The sequence below is a fragment of the Phocoena sinus genome, chromosome 4, assembly GCF_008692025.1.
Source record: "Phocoena sinus isolate mPhoSin1 chromosome 4, mPhoSin1.pri, whole genome shotgun sequence".
In the NCBI taxonomy this organism is placed as follows: Eukaryota; Metazoa; Chordata; class Mammalia; order Artiodactyla; family Phocoenidae; genus Phocoena; species Phocoena sinus.
Window position 1 is genome coordinate 79,924,407 of NC_045766.1, and position 14,853 is coordinate 79,939,259.

The window sequence follows — 14,853 nt, forward strand, 5'->3', positions numbered from 1 at the left end:
TGGTTAGTTTTCCATGGCAGCACCATGTTCTTTACCAGGACCTCCTGTATGAGAAACTCAGGCAAGCAGTTGTTACCCTGCCTGACCGAGGCTGGTGGTTTCAGTCAAAGGTTCCCTAACAACCATGTCTGCACAAAAACAAATAGCTAAAATAATCACTCAAGGACATGATCTGTGAGAAAATGATTTTCTTCAGTAACCTGGACATTTGTCTCATTGGCTGATTCTCGAGTTAGCATTTGGATGAATATCCATTGGATAGTGAATCAATCCTGGCCCCTCCTCAGAGCAGGGTTTCACCTGAGGGACAGTGCTCGTCAATCGCCATGATGCAGCAGGGGAGCACGACAAATCGCAAGGTTTTTGTCTGGAGGTAGAAAAACAGTCCCTAAGTTCCCTGTATAGACAGAGGGATATGATAACATGTACAGTTTGGGAATCTTTGACCTTTGGGAGTTGAGTACAGTTCTAGCCCTCTGGGGTAGGCAGAATGCTAAAGATAATCCCCTGTCCCCACTCCCAAAAGACTTTTATCCCCTGGGTATTCAATCGAATACTAATCTAGATACTGCAGTGAAGGGATTTTGCAGATGTAATTAAATCCCCAAGTTAGCTAACCTCAAAATACAGAGATTATCTGGGTGGACATTTATCAGATGAAACCTTAGAAAGTAGAAAGTTTTCTCTGGCTAGCAGCAGAAGAGGAAGTCAGAAAGATGTAAGCACCAGAGGGATTTGATGCACTGTTGCTGGCTTGAAGATGGGAGGGGCACGTGACAAGGAATGGAGGTGATCTTTAGAAGGTGATAAAAGGCCCCTAGCTGACAACCAGCAAGAAAGTAGGGACCTCAGTACCACGATCACAAGGAACTGGATTCTGCCAACAGCAAGAATGAGATTGGAACTTGATTCTTTCCCTAGGTGGCTGTATAAGAGCCCAGCCTGACTGATACCTCGATTTCAGTCTTGTGATGCCCTGAGCAGAGAACCCAGTGGAGTCTGCCTGCATTTTTGACGTACAGAGTTGTGAGCTAATAAATGAGTATTTTTTTTTTTTTTTTGTGGTATGCGGGCCTCTCACCGTTGCAGCCTCTCACGCTGCGGAGCACAGGCTCCGGACGCGCAGGCTCAGCGGCCATGGCTCACAGGCCCAGCCGCTCCGCGGCATGTGGGATCTTCCCGGACCGGGGCACGAACCCGCGTCCCCTGCATCGGCAGGTGGACTCTCAACCACTGCGCCACCAGGGAAGCCCAATGAGTATGATTTTAAACTGCTAAGTTTGTGGTCATTTGTTACATAGCAATAGAAAACTGATATGCCATTAAAACCCATGGGAGTTCTCTGTCAAATACCTCTAAACCAAGGAGACTTCAGAGCCTCTACACTCATTTATTCTCTGATAAATGGGAAAATTGAAGCCTTGTTTTATATGATAGTCAACACAGAGTAAAAGAAAGATCCTAAACTTTGGGGTCTCACAACCTGGATTCAAGTCCTGGCTCAACCCCTCCCAGTCTTGTTGGCTGTATCTGCAAAATAGGCTAATCCTCTTTCATCGAGCAGGAACATCATGAAGATGAAATGAGATGATAATATGTGGAATATAGTAAGTGCTCAATAACAGTTATCCGTAATGAGATTATTCAGTTTAATGGCTGACTTTCAGCATCTCTTTTTGAATTGTGTAGCTTTGTGGAGAATCTGGTCATCAAGATGCTGATAGCTAGAGACCTCCCTATCTTAACCTTCTCAGACATAACGGGAATAGGTGGCGAACGGTAACTTCTTTAAAATATCCCCCCAAAGCAGGAAAGGCAGTCCATTTCCCTGTTATTGAGGATACTTTGTGCAATTGATTTAATCTGGGTGTTTACTAGGTGCTGGATGGTCAGGATCTGGTATTGTTTCATTTTCTGAACTGAGGCCTGAGTTAGTTTCCCAGTGGGTGATGATAAGGTTTTATTAAATGTGTATTTAATTTTATGTGTATAAACATAAAATTTTATATTTATACACATATAAAGGAAAGAACTATTTCTTGAATTATCATAATCAGTGAGTGTCAGTAGAATGTATCTCAGCACAGTTTGAAAGCTGAAGAAAAATATAGCAGGAGAATTTTTCTTTATCTCTACCCTGGAAATTCCCTAAGCAGTCAGTGGGCCTCAAAGTGCTGTCCCTAGAACTTGTTCAGAATGTCAAACTTGGGCTCGACCCCAGGTCTGCTGAGTTCGAAGTTTTGGAGGTAGGGCCCAGCAATCTGTGTTTTAAGTAGGCCTCTTTGTGATGCATCTCAGACTTAAGGGCCCCTGCCTTAAGAGATTGGGGTGACTCCTAGCATCTCCCAGAAATTTTAAGTGAAATTTTCTTGTGTGCAAAATGATGAACACAACCACAGAGAATTAATGAGAAATATAATGAATGATCCAATTCTGTGAGAGACTGAACACAATCTGAGTTGATGTGCCTCCTAAATTTTGCATTTGTATTAAAATTTTGTAAAATAAATCACTGTGTAAATGTATCAGGAAACTAGTTTTTTAAAGGAAGAAAAAAATAGGTGGCAAATTCTTTTGTAAAGTTAAAACTCTGCTTTAACTGTTTTGTAAGCAGATTTTTAAGTACTGAATTTTCTTAGGAGAAGACAGATTGTATCTGGTAGTTTTATGCATTGGAAATGCTTCTGAAGAAATACTTGATTAGTTGACATGGGAGTCAGAATATGCTAGGTTGTAGAAAACTGAGAAAAATTGCCATTTTTACTGTAAATGCTTTTAAAATGGAATTTGATACTTTTTCTATAGTTTAATTTCCCAAGCTTTTTTCTCCTCCCTTGAAAAATGTGGTACAAAGAAGGGTGAAACAGAGTGGTTTACTGGCAAGAATGTGGTCCAGTGCACTTGGCTGTCCCACTTATCAGCTATGTGACCTTGGGCAAGTTCGTTACTCCTGGAGGTGGTCAGGTTGTGGCCAAGCTCTCCAGGCTAGTGTTTCTCAAACTGGAGAGCGCATCAGTATCACTTGGCGAGCTGGTTGGAACACAGATTGTCTGGGGATGGGGTCTGTAGCAGTGGCCCTTTGCTGGTGTCACTGCTTTAGCTAATAGTCCAATTTTAGGTTGGGCTGGGGAGACTGGCTGGTTGCTGTGTGTTCCATGACCCGCCTCTAGGAATATGGCAGGAGGACAAATCACCAACTGGCTTAAGGAGCCACTTACTAAGAAAATCCCTATGTTCAAGGGAGAGACTGTGCCTTTCTTATGAACAAAAGCAGGTGATACTAGGAGGTATCTCTGTAATACTTTGTCCTTCAAGGTTCTATGGATGGAATGCATGCACAGTAACCTTTCCAGCACTATTGAAGCACAAGAGGTTTGTGTCTTTAAACTATATATGAAATTGTTTCAACGAATCAATTGACAATAATGCAACAGTTTCTTAAAAATGACATAAATCGTAATTTCCCATTTAAAATATTACTTTGAATTGGGAGATTCTAATTTATTGAAATTAAATTACCAAGGAAAAAGCAGAGAAGTAGAGTAAAGGTGTTTGCTCCAAGGTCAAAAGCAGGTTGGGTCATTAGGCATCCGTAATATAAAAACGTAAGCTCCTGTGACTAGGGTCCTAGCTGTGATCCCTTTCCTATCTCTCACAGTATAGTATCAAGTGTCCTAATAAGAAATTGTAATAGCTAACATTGAGTGCTCATTGTGTACCAGGCACTGGTCTAAGCACTTTCCATTTACCAGTACATTTGATCTTCATAACAACTCTTTGATGTAGATACTGGTCTTATTGCTGAGATGAGGAGGGTTGAGTTATTTGCCCAAGGTCAGGGAGTTGGTAAGTGACAGAGCCAGGGTTCAAACGCAGGGGGGCTTTCTTTTTTTGTGTGTGGTACGCGGGCCTCTCACTGTCGTGGCCTCTCCCGTTGCCGAGCACAGGCCCCGGGCATGCAGGCTCAGCAGTCATGGCTCACGGGCCCAGCCGCTCCGTGGCATGTGGGATCTTCCCGGACTTGGGCACAAACCCGCGTCCCCTGCATCGGCAGGCGGACTCTCAACCACTGCGCCACCAGGGAAGCCCAGGGGGTCTTTCTTGAGAGCCCACAGTCTAAAGCTTGTGCTGTATCAGCTCTTGTAGCAGAATGATTTCTGCTCTGGTTTTCAGTCATCCGTATCTCTGTGACTTGGCCAGATAGATCCTCTGTGTCCAGGAGACCAGAGCACTTCACATACAGCCCCTCCTACTGGCCTGTGCCACACACAGACCTTCCCATTGCTCTCCCGTTGACCACCTAACCATGCCCAGCATCTGGACTACTCTTGCAACATTATGTTCTTTAATTGACTTCTCCTTTTACCTTGGAACTTCCTTCCAGCTTCTCTTGGGAAACTGTTTACCTCAAATCTGTGTGTGAACCAGGCCACCTGCCCCATGGGGTTCAGGGCAAATAAAATGGAGCCTTTATCTCCTGACTGTCTCTGGGACCCCTGGAGCCTTCTCACTTTACTCTCACCCTTGCTCTTATCCAGTCCATCACTTCACTGTCTACCAGCTTCTCTCTGTGGTCTTACCCCTGTTTCTATCTTCATGCTGGCCTTCTGGACTTGAAGATAAAAATCAGCTCCCCTCATTTGCCACTTAGTCCTTGGTAAAGACTTCATTTGAATATACTTACTGAATCTTCTCCTTCTGAGCCACTTCAGGGAAATATCCACACCAGACCCAGTTCTGGCCAACTGTGGTCCCATGCAGGGGTTGGGAATGAGACAGATATTTAGAGTCTCATTTAAACAAAGTTGTTAAAAACTTAACCTCACCTCCTTCCTTCCCAGGTACACGAGCATTTCAGTAGTGGCTCTGCCATGGTCCATTGGTTTATTTCAGGCAGAAAACAGGCTGCAGGAAGTTCAAGCTGGAAGCAGGTTTCCTTCAATTCACACCTATTCTAATATGCGTAAGGCATGGCTAAGGCTGACTCTTAATACATTCTTTTAATTAATGGAAAGTGGAAACAATCTAACATCACGATTTAAATGATGTTTTATTGAATTAATTTTTCCTGTAGGGATTCTCTGACAGATGGAAGAGATCTGACCAAGCAGCAGCCTTTTCTGAAACCTTTCAAGTCAGGTGCTCACAAAACCTGGAAAAGGAAACCGATCGACAGATTACATCCAAAGTTCCAATCTCCTTTGTTTGTTCAGGTCATTCAGGATATCATTATCATGTTAATGGAATTTTCTTATTTCTACTTGCAGATCCTTCTGTGTGCACATTGTTTCTGATTTGAAAAGGAGGGGCAAGAAACCCTCCTTCATTTTCATCTTTGAAAGCTTAGCTCACATGCTTGAGATGTTGAGCCAATAGATTTATTGGCTATCATGAAAGAGATGCCTGTTACTTTTTCATTTCTCCTGCCTCTAATTCTTTGATTTCCATTTCTTTAATTCTTATTTTGTCAATTGATAACTTATCAATTATGTTATAACTTATCAAATAACTTATCAGTAACTTATCCATGTTCTGGTGTGAGGTGAAGCCAGAAGACCCTACAGGTCCCCGTAGTCAAAGTAAGATAGGAAGTGAAAGCTAAACCCTAAGAAAGGAAGTTGCAGAGTATTTGGGGTAACTCAGGCAAAAAAATATCTTTATTTTTAACTGTATTTAAGTGTGTGCCTTCTCACTCCATCAAAGTAGTTAAATTGACCTTAAGGATAGTCCCAGGTTCGCTGCAAAAGAACTTAATTCTTCATTTGATTTTACCGAGAGAGAACATTTTTATAGTGTTGTGATTCAGGGGTGATCATTTCATTCACAAATGATGTGTTTTAGGCAGTAAACAAATATTATTTTCCAGACCCCAGAGATAAGTTTAGGCAAGGCTCAAATCATCTGGTGCTAAATTTGGGGCCCAATTTCAAACAAGTTGGCAGTGTTTCTTTATGGTGCAATATGGCTGTGTATGAAGGTGGAAATTTTATCCTGTGCTAGCAATGATAAGTGGGAGCAACAGCCTTAACAAGAGTTGATCAAAGGTCCCAGTCAAATCCCATGTCTGCAGTCTTGGAAAATTACAGCTCATATAACAGATCTTATAGAAAATCTTTTCATTTCTATGAATTTCACTAAATCAGAGAATTTCCTTGCTACTCTATTTGGTTTCCTTCCTCTCATAAGTAATTACTTTTTATTTTAAGTGACAGAATCACTTTAATTTTGCATTTTTTCATCTTTATATAGACCTTGGCAAAGATTAATCTGTCCAGAATATTCTGGGTACTTGGCTCCCGTGTTTCAGATTGTAAATTGGATACAGCAGGCAGCTTGCCTTTCTTCTGCCTTCTAGGTTTATTTGAATGTAAAATTATATAACAAAACAGTGTTTTCCTTGCACTTCCTAGGTCCCTATCAAAGACAGAGAGAACAACCCTCCGAGTTGCTGTATATTCACCAGTGAACTCACCACTGCCCTGCTGGGGCTTAGGAAACCCTGATGCTCTGAGGAAGAAAGTCCATACAAAATTCATCCATGGCCAATTCCTCCTCTTGTCCATTTTCTTGATCTCCTCATATCTCTCCTCTCATAGCTTGCAATCTCTTTCCTCTTTTCATTCTTACTTGATCTCCTCTTTGCTTTTCCTTTTTCAAAGCCAGCTTTTTTCTGTATATTTTTCTTTCCCCTTTAGGTTAGTATTTCTTTTCTTTGCGCCCCAACTCCCATTGTCACGCCTCTGATTTGTTTACCCCTTTCTCTATTTTTTTCTTTTTTTTTTTTTTTTTGCGGTACACGGGCCTCTCACTGTTGTGGCCTCTCCCGTTGCGGAGCACAGGCTCTGGATGCGCAGGCTCAGCGGCCATGGCTCACAGGCCCAGCCGCTCTGCGGCATGTGGGATCCTTCCGGACAGGGGCACGAGCCCGTGTCCCCCGCATCGGGACTCTCAACCACTGCGCCACCAGGGAAGCCCTTACCCCTTTCTCTTAAAAAGGCACAGAGATGCTTCTACTAGTGTGGTCTGGAGTGAACTGGATTGATTTTGAAACTTCGGTTAAAATCAACTCCCATGCCCCCCCCACCGCCCCCCGCCCTCCCCAAAGGAGCAGATGAATCTGCTGCCATTTGACTAGTCTGTTTCTTTTGTGTGTGCACACTCATGTACTAAGGGTATGTGTGTGTATGAAATAGGAAACAAAGAGGGAATGTATAATGAGATTGATAACACCATATCCTTGGGGCACCAAATAAATGGGTCAGAGTCCTCAGCGTAGTCACTGGCCCTAGTATAATGTGTTTATTTTGCTCTTGGGGTGAATGGCAAGAGGAAAACCCTTCATCCTCTTCTCTGTACCTTCTCTACTTTAATTTTAATCTATCTTCTTGTTCCTAATCAAGCCATTGAGATGCTTCACTTAAAAGCATGGGCTGGGGCTTCCCTGGTGGCGCAGTGGTTGAGAGTCCGCCTGCCGATGCAGGGGACACGGGTTCGTGCCCCGGTCCGGGAAGATCCCACATGCCACGGAGCGGCTGGGCCCGTGGGCCATGGCCGCTGAGCCTGCGCGTCTGGAGCCTGTGCTCTGCAACGGTAGAGGCCGCAACAGTGAGAGGCCCGCGTAACGCAAAAAGGAAAGAAAAAAAACATGGGCTGAGCCTTTGGGTGATGCCCCATTTTATACACACTCTTGAAAATGCTATAGGCAGAGAGTAACTGCCCTCCTTGGGCATCACGCTTAATGGCTTCACCCCTGAGGTGCTTTTTGCTTTGGGGAGGTGACCCAACCCTAGAGAAACCATCACTTTCCTTCCCTTTTCCCTGACACCCCAGTCTCTTTCACATACACATAGTTTCACTCTGTGTCCTTACAGAAGTTTAGAATTTGAAGGCAAAAATAGAGATAATTTAGAACTTCATTTTAGAAGTGAGGATATTGACTTATATAAAGGTGAAGTAATTTATTTAAGATCACTCAGGAAATTGGTAATAACTACAGGGACTATGTTTTCCAATCTAATACTGAGACTCATAATCTGAAAATAACAATCATAATAGCAGCAACAACAACAATAATCACTGCTGTTAATTGATTATCTATAACTCCAGGCATTGTACAAGGTACATTGCATCTTATTTGGTCCTCCTAGCAACCCTCTGTGGGGTAGGTTATTATTTTTTATCCAAATTTTATGGATAGGGGAGGCTCAGACAGAAATCCACTTCATAAATAAAAATAGGGCAAAACTAAGTTGTAGATCTGTCTCTCTAATTCCAAAACTTGTGCCCTACATAGTGGGGTACTAGAGCCATCTTGTTCATTTGGTTCATGGGAGCTGATTTTTTATCATCTCTTCCCAAATCAGTGTTCGGTGATATCACGTTAGTAGCTTGAAATCAGCCATGATAAAGTATTTACATCATGGAAATTGGCGAAGATAACAGACCAGGGCATGGTTTTTATTTGCTGGAGAGCTTAGAGTTGTTACCATTTACCAACACACCACTGCCTCTATGTATTTTTATAATATTGCCCTTTTGACAATGGAATGAGATTTTTTAAACATCATGACTCTCCTAGAAAATCTGGATCGTCTGATCACTATCATGCTGGTGGAAAAACCTAAAATAAAATTCAGATGTCTACACACTTCTCACTCACAAAAAGTGCTCTTTTTGTCATCTCTTGCTGGAATTTTTTTTCTGTGGTAATCTTAAATCCACCAGCTGTGTGTTAGACAAGGAAGGAACAGAAACCCATTCAGTGCAATGTAAGCTGGTAAGAGAAAATCTACTGGGAAGATCCAGGGGCACTAGGGACATCCATCCCACAGAGGCCCACCGCAGGGAGTGTAGCCCCCTGTGGGAGTGGAAGGGCAGTCCCGAGCACCTTATCTCATTACTCCAGAACCTCCTGGGTTCCTGTCGTTGCATGTCTCTCTACGTCCATGTCTGTAGACCAGTCTTTTCTGCTTTGGTGTGATGTAGCCAACACCCTGAATCATCTGGGTTCTCATTCCAGGCAGTCACAATTAGACTCTGTGTTTTTGATCCATTTCCCACCTTCCGGGAGAGAAACACTTCCCAGACCAACATGGGTCAGTTGTGTAATCAGCTCGGGCAGGTGAAAACAGAACATGTTATAAGCAAGGCTGTGGAAAGGCAGGTTTCTCTAAGGAAAGAAGACAGGAGCGAAGAGGAAAGGATACTCATCTTTAGCAGACTTGGGATGGGGAGGGTACAAAATAAGGAGGAAGAAAGACTATGCTGTAAGCAATCTGAGGGGAGAATCTGGGTTTTACACATTTCTAAGTATCTGATACATTGCCTCTCACTTGGCGTTTAATAGGAAATAAGAGTTGAAAGGGAAGAAGTGGCACTCGTGGACAAGAATGTATTTCTCCAAACTGTAAAAAAGAAAGCCAAAAAACAAAACCCCAAAAACCTTTCAGTAGGAGAAACGAAGAGTAGAAAATAGTCTATAAACAAAACCATTCTAGTGGTCAGTATAGATTGTTACCAGTGAGATCTACCATGGATCCATCAAGGGGCTTATGGTGTCACTTCCAACATCCAAACGTGACCTTCCATTGGAGTCCAGTTCAACATGTCACATTTTCAAAGTCCCTCCCACATTGCTTTACCCCTTGCAAGGTTATGGCTAAAAGCAGAACCAGTGTAAAAATAATCATTTTGTGAAATTACATGCAAATAGAAGAAATCATACTCAAATGAAGGAAAATGGCCATGTTTTCCCTAGTCAATCTTTAGAAGACAGCCTTTAAAATAAGTGTTATACCATCCTTAACTTTTTTGGGGGTTAATGAGAAGCAAAATGTGTGCCCTCAGGATCAGGAGCTCTAGAGTCCAAATGATCAATGCAATTGGAAAAATTTCTTGGCCTGCATATTGGACTTAAAATCTCATAAGAAAGGATTTTATTTGTGCTGTTAGAATGTGAAGGCCTAAAGCCTTCACTTGTCCTGGAAACTACTGTGAAGATGAAAAATAATTGCACAAAAGCCAATCTAAATTTTTCAAGATCAGGAGGAATGATGGTTTAGTCTGAGGGTTTGAGTTTATTTTATCCTCTTTCAGTGTCTGAATTTATTATTAATACTTTATCTTTAAAACGCTATAGATATAATATAATCAACTGTTAATTTGGGGAGGACTGGTTATCCACACTGAGGTTTACTTGTAGCACATCTTGCTTTTTGCTTCCATGCAACGTAACCTTTTCTGCTTAAGCAGCTCCTCTAGTGACATCACCATCTCACTAAGTTTATTCTTACATGGAATTGCAGCCTGCTAGGAACTGGAGGAGGTATGTTCTGGTTGACTTGTTTTAAGATAAAATAATCAATTGCTCTTTCTAATTTCTCATTCCCTTTCTCTTCTTTTTTTCCCCACCTTTTCCTTGCCAGGTGTGAGACAGATGGTAATGCAGCAGAGAATAAATAAGGGCCCCTGTAATCCAGCTGGTGCTTTTCTCCTGTGGCACCTCTGGTGCTGCATTTACCCGGCTACTGAGGGGGGTCCAAGAGAACTGAGTGGCAGAGAAAGGTGGGGACATATACTGCACTGATATTTTTTTCCCCCAGTGTGCACTGGAATGACCCTGCAAGGTGTTAAAATACTGAAATATATGTTAGTAGTTGTTGTTACATAGTCATTGGTTCAAGTCCCTTAGCAAATAACTGCTCCCCTCATCTACTGCTCTGGCTTCTAGTGTTCCAACTCTGGAGTCTCCTGGACCTCCTCACCACCTGTAGGATTGATACTTGGCACAGAAAGGGGTCTTAGGACTTCTTTTACTGCTTTTCAAAACCACTCTTATTATTTATTTATATATCCTATGTGCAACCCACCCTAGTCCATATATATTTTTAAAAATTAGTCAAAAGTATAACCTCAGTAATATGCATAGTTTAGTGAAATATCTCTGCCTAGACCCTGCCCAGATCATCTTCTTCTTGTGTTTTGATTCTGACTTGGTCATCATTTCAGTTCGGGCACTTTCCGTTGCAAGTGACAGAATACCTAATGCAAATGTATCTGCTTCACGTGATTAAACACCTACAAGGAAAGGATAAGGTGGGGCTTTTAAAAAATATATTTATTTATTTATTTGGCTGCCTCAGGTCTTAGTTGCGGCACATGGGATCTTTGTTGCCACATCTTTTTAGTTGCAGCATGCAGGATCTTTAGTTGTGGCATGCGGGATCTAGTTCCCTGACCAGAGATCGAACTCCGGCTCCTTGCATTGGGAGTGCAGTGTCTTAGCTACTGGCCTGCCAGGGAAGTCCCTAAGGTGTGGCTTGATCCAGGGCTCACGTGGTATCACCAGGGCTTAGATTCTTTTTCTTGTTTTGGCCTCATTTCCTCAAGCCTGGCTTTGTAATGAGACCCTACCTGTTCTCAGGTTCACTACAGCAGCTCTCTCAGTCATCTCCAGAGAGAAAGGGACCAGGAAAATTCCTCTAATGTTCCCAGATTAATGTCTTAGAATTAATTGAGTCTTTTGGGCCCTAATTGACTTGCCCATCCCTGAACCAATCACTGTGGCTAAGGGAATGAGTATACTGATTGGCTTAACTTGGGTCACATGCTCCACTCCAGTATATGTGGTTGGAGTTGCTTTACTGAAAATACACAGACTGGGTCTGGGAGGCTGGATCGCCAAAGGAAGGGGATTCTCACTTGGTATCACCTGAGGGTGATAGATGCTGACAGGAATGTGTCCTACAGTCAAATCATTGATTCACTTCTTTATTCGGTATTATTTATATCTTATCTCCAAATGGACAGTTCTTTGTATGGGTAGGTTTACTCCAACTGTAGAGAATTTTCATTCTCTCATGACCACTTGGAATTTAGACCTTAATTGCAAAACTTCATAAACTACGTCTCTGTGTCCTTAATTTGCTACTATGCGTGTGGCACAATGGCAGAGACCTTGTCTGTCTGCTTCTCTGTTTTCTGCTCAGTAAATATTTTCTGAGAAAAAATAGAGGTTTCTTCTTTGATGCACTGAGGTGTGCCTTTTGTTACCCTGGAATGCTGCTGCTGCCTGGGTCCTCTGGTCAAAGAGTATGAATATTTTTATGGTCATTAGTACTTATTGCTAAATTGCTTTTCAGAAAGGCTGTTTAAATTTACAGTGCTATCAGTATTGTAGGAAAATAACAATTTTACTGGACCCTCATCAGCACCTGATTTTATCATTTACAAAATGCTAAGGGCTTCCCTGGTGGCGCAGTGGTTGAGAGTCTGCCTGCGAATGCAGGGGACACGGGTTCATGCTCCGGTCCGGGAAGATCCCACATGCCGCGGAGCGGCTGGGCCCGTGAGCCATGGCCACTGAGCCTGCGCGTCCGGAGCCTGTGCTCCGCAATGGGAGAGGCCACAACAGTGAGAGGCCCGCGTACCGCAAAAAAAAAAAAAAAAAAATGCTAAGAGGCCGAAAAATGATACTGTGATTTTTTTTTTTTTTTTTTTTTTTTTTGCGGTACGTGGGCTTCTCACCGCTGTGGCCTCTCCCGCTGCGGAGCACAGGCTCCGGACGCGCAGGCCCAGCGGCCATGGCTCACGGGCCCAGCCGCTCCGCGGCACGTGGGATCCTCCCGGACCGGGGCACGAACCCGTGTCCCCTGCATCGGCAGGCGGACTCCCAACCACTGCGCCACCAGGGAAGCCCTGATTTTTTTTTTTTAAACTTGTATTTTGTTGCTTAAATTGGGAAAGGTGAACATTTTTGCAAATTGTGTTTTCTAGTTTTATTTGAGAATTGTCTGTTTTATTAGGACAGTGGATTTATGAATTGTGTCACTGCAGGTCAAATAACCACAGCAGCCAAGTTCGTGAAGGGGACAAGCCCCCCCGTGTTACAATATTGGTTCCTTCCCTGTCCTTCCCCTGTTGTAGGCTAAAAGGACACTGACATTTGTTGCATCTATTTCCAGAAAGATGTCAGTGGTCTCCTTTCCCTCTGCTCTGACAGCTGTGAAGGAGCCAGGAAGCCAGTGTGCAGGAACTGCTGCAGGAAAATCCCCGGAGTGGCAGGAAGTTCCCCTAATAGGGTGAAAATTAAGAAACAACTCTTGGCACAGCTTGTTTCCAGGCTACAGGTGTTACTTTCAGGCCTTAGCAATTATTCTCTTAGAATCAATTTGGTGGCTCTTTAAAAAATATTAGATTTGAACCTGAATGAGGTTAAAGCGAAAAGGATAAGAGCTTGGAAAATATTTAATTTTGTTTAATGAAGACATTATTCTCATCTTCCCCATTGAGTTGAAAAGGCAGTTCTTTGAAACTTTTTCTTGGTCTTTACTATTTTTGTGCAAAATCATCTCATTTTAGGTTATACATTTTGGGGCTCAGGTAGGCGGTAGACACCTGCACAAGGAAAGAACCAAAGCCTTTTTATTTGCAGAAAAAATATCGGGAACATCAAGCCACTGTTTGTCAGTGGTGTTTGGTGGTGGTCCTGGGGTTGGAAGGTGGAGTGGAAGATGCTGAATGGCTACTGCTTCAAAAGTTGAGGGGCAGGTGTGTTTGCATCCACCTGCTTCTGTGTCAGGAGTGCAGAGCCTGAGCCTCTTAATACTTTCTCTCCTCATCCCCCAATCACTTTCTTATATGTCTACCATTGTGACTTACAGAGAAAGGGCTCCTCAGTTGTGTCTATTTCATTTCCCTCTTTCTGCTTTGGGTAGGTCTTGGTTTGATTGATGGGAATCTGGCAGACACTGAAAAAATATTATTCTCTTGAATGGAAAATAGTCAATATTTATTTTTTTGTTGTATCATTTATTCTCTGCACCTTTTTGGCACATAATAACTGAGAAGTTAACAATGGAATCATCTTTCCTTTGGTTTCAAAGGATGTGACCTGTGTTTGGTTGCTAAAGGTATAGATATCTCATGGAAGATAGTTATCGTGGAAACTAGACAAGTGAACTCTTTGAGGCAGGTCTTGCCTTGCTTATGTCTGTGAGTCTTCATTCATGGCACAGAAGAGATACTCGGTACCTGGTTATTGAATTGAAGTCTGCACCTCGAAGGGCAACTTCTCTTTCATTCCCTGAAGCTTCACTCTGAGGATAAGTGGACAGTTATTAAGGTACTCAGTAGGCCTAATTTGATTTTAATAAATTCATAGAAATGCTGTCCATTCATAACATCATCAATTTCAGCCTTTAAAGAGATCTTGGAGTTCAGTTCCTCTAAACTTGCCTTCAGAACTGAGCTAAAAAGAGTCTCAAAATCTAGAAACAATGGGTAAAACGAATAAAGTGGGATTTAATAGGGATTCAGTCAACATTCTATGAAATTGTTTTGAATGTGTCCTGTGTGAAAAGCTAGTTGAGAATGAGTTTGCAACAGTACATAAGACTCAATCCTTGGTGTTGGTTTCTTAAGAAATAATAGGGGTAGATATAGACTGGCTTCAATATTACAAAAGAAAAAGTTAATTATACTTATTTATTCATTTATTCATATACTCATTATATGATTCACTCACTGACAAAATCAGTTGAGCATATAATGTGACAGGCACAGTAGATAATGGAGAAGACCAGTAGAAAAGAACTGGGGACTTTAATCAACCAATGTGGCTTGAATGCTTCCACTGATGGGCTGCTCTTTACCTCCCAGAGTGAGCCATACATTTTAAAACAGCTCCCTAAAAATTCTTATTAAATATTAACTTTTATACACTGGTCCTAATTCTACCATATGAAAAACTATGGAAAAATTATAATTCCTTTTTACATTATAATCCTGCAAATAATTATCTGGAGCCCCTGCTTATCTTTAAAAACTTAATTTGAACATCATCTCCTCTGTGAA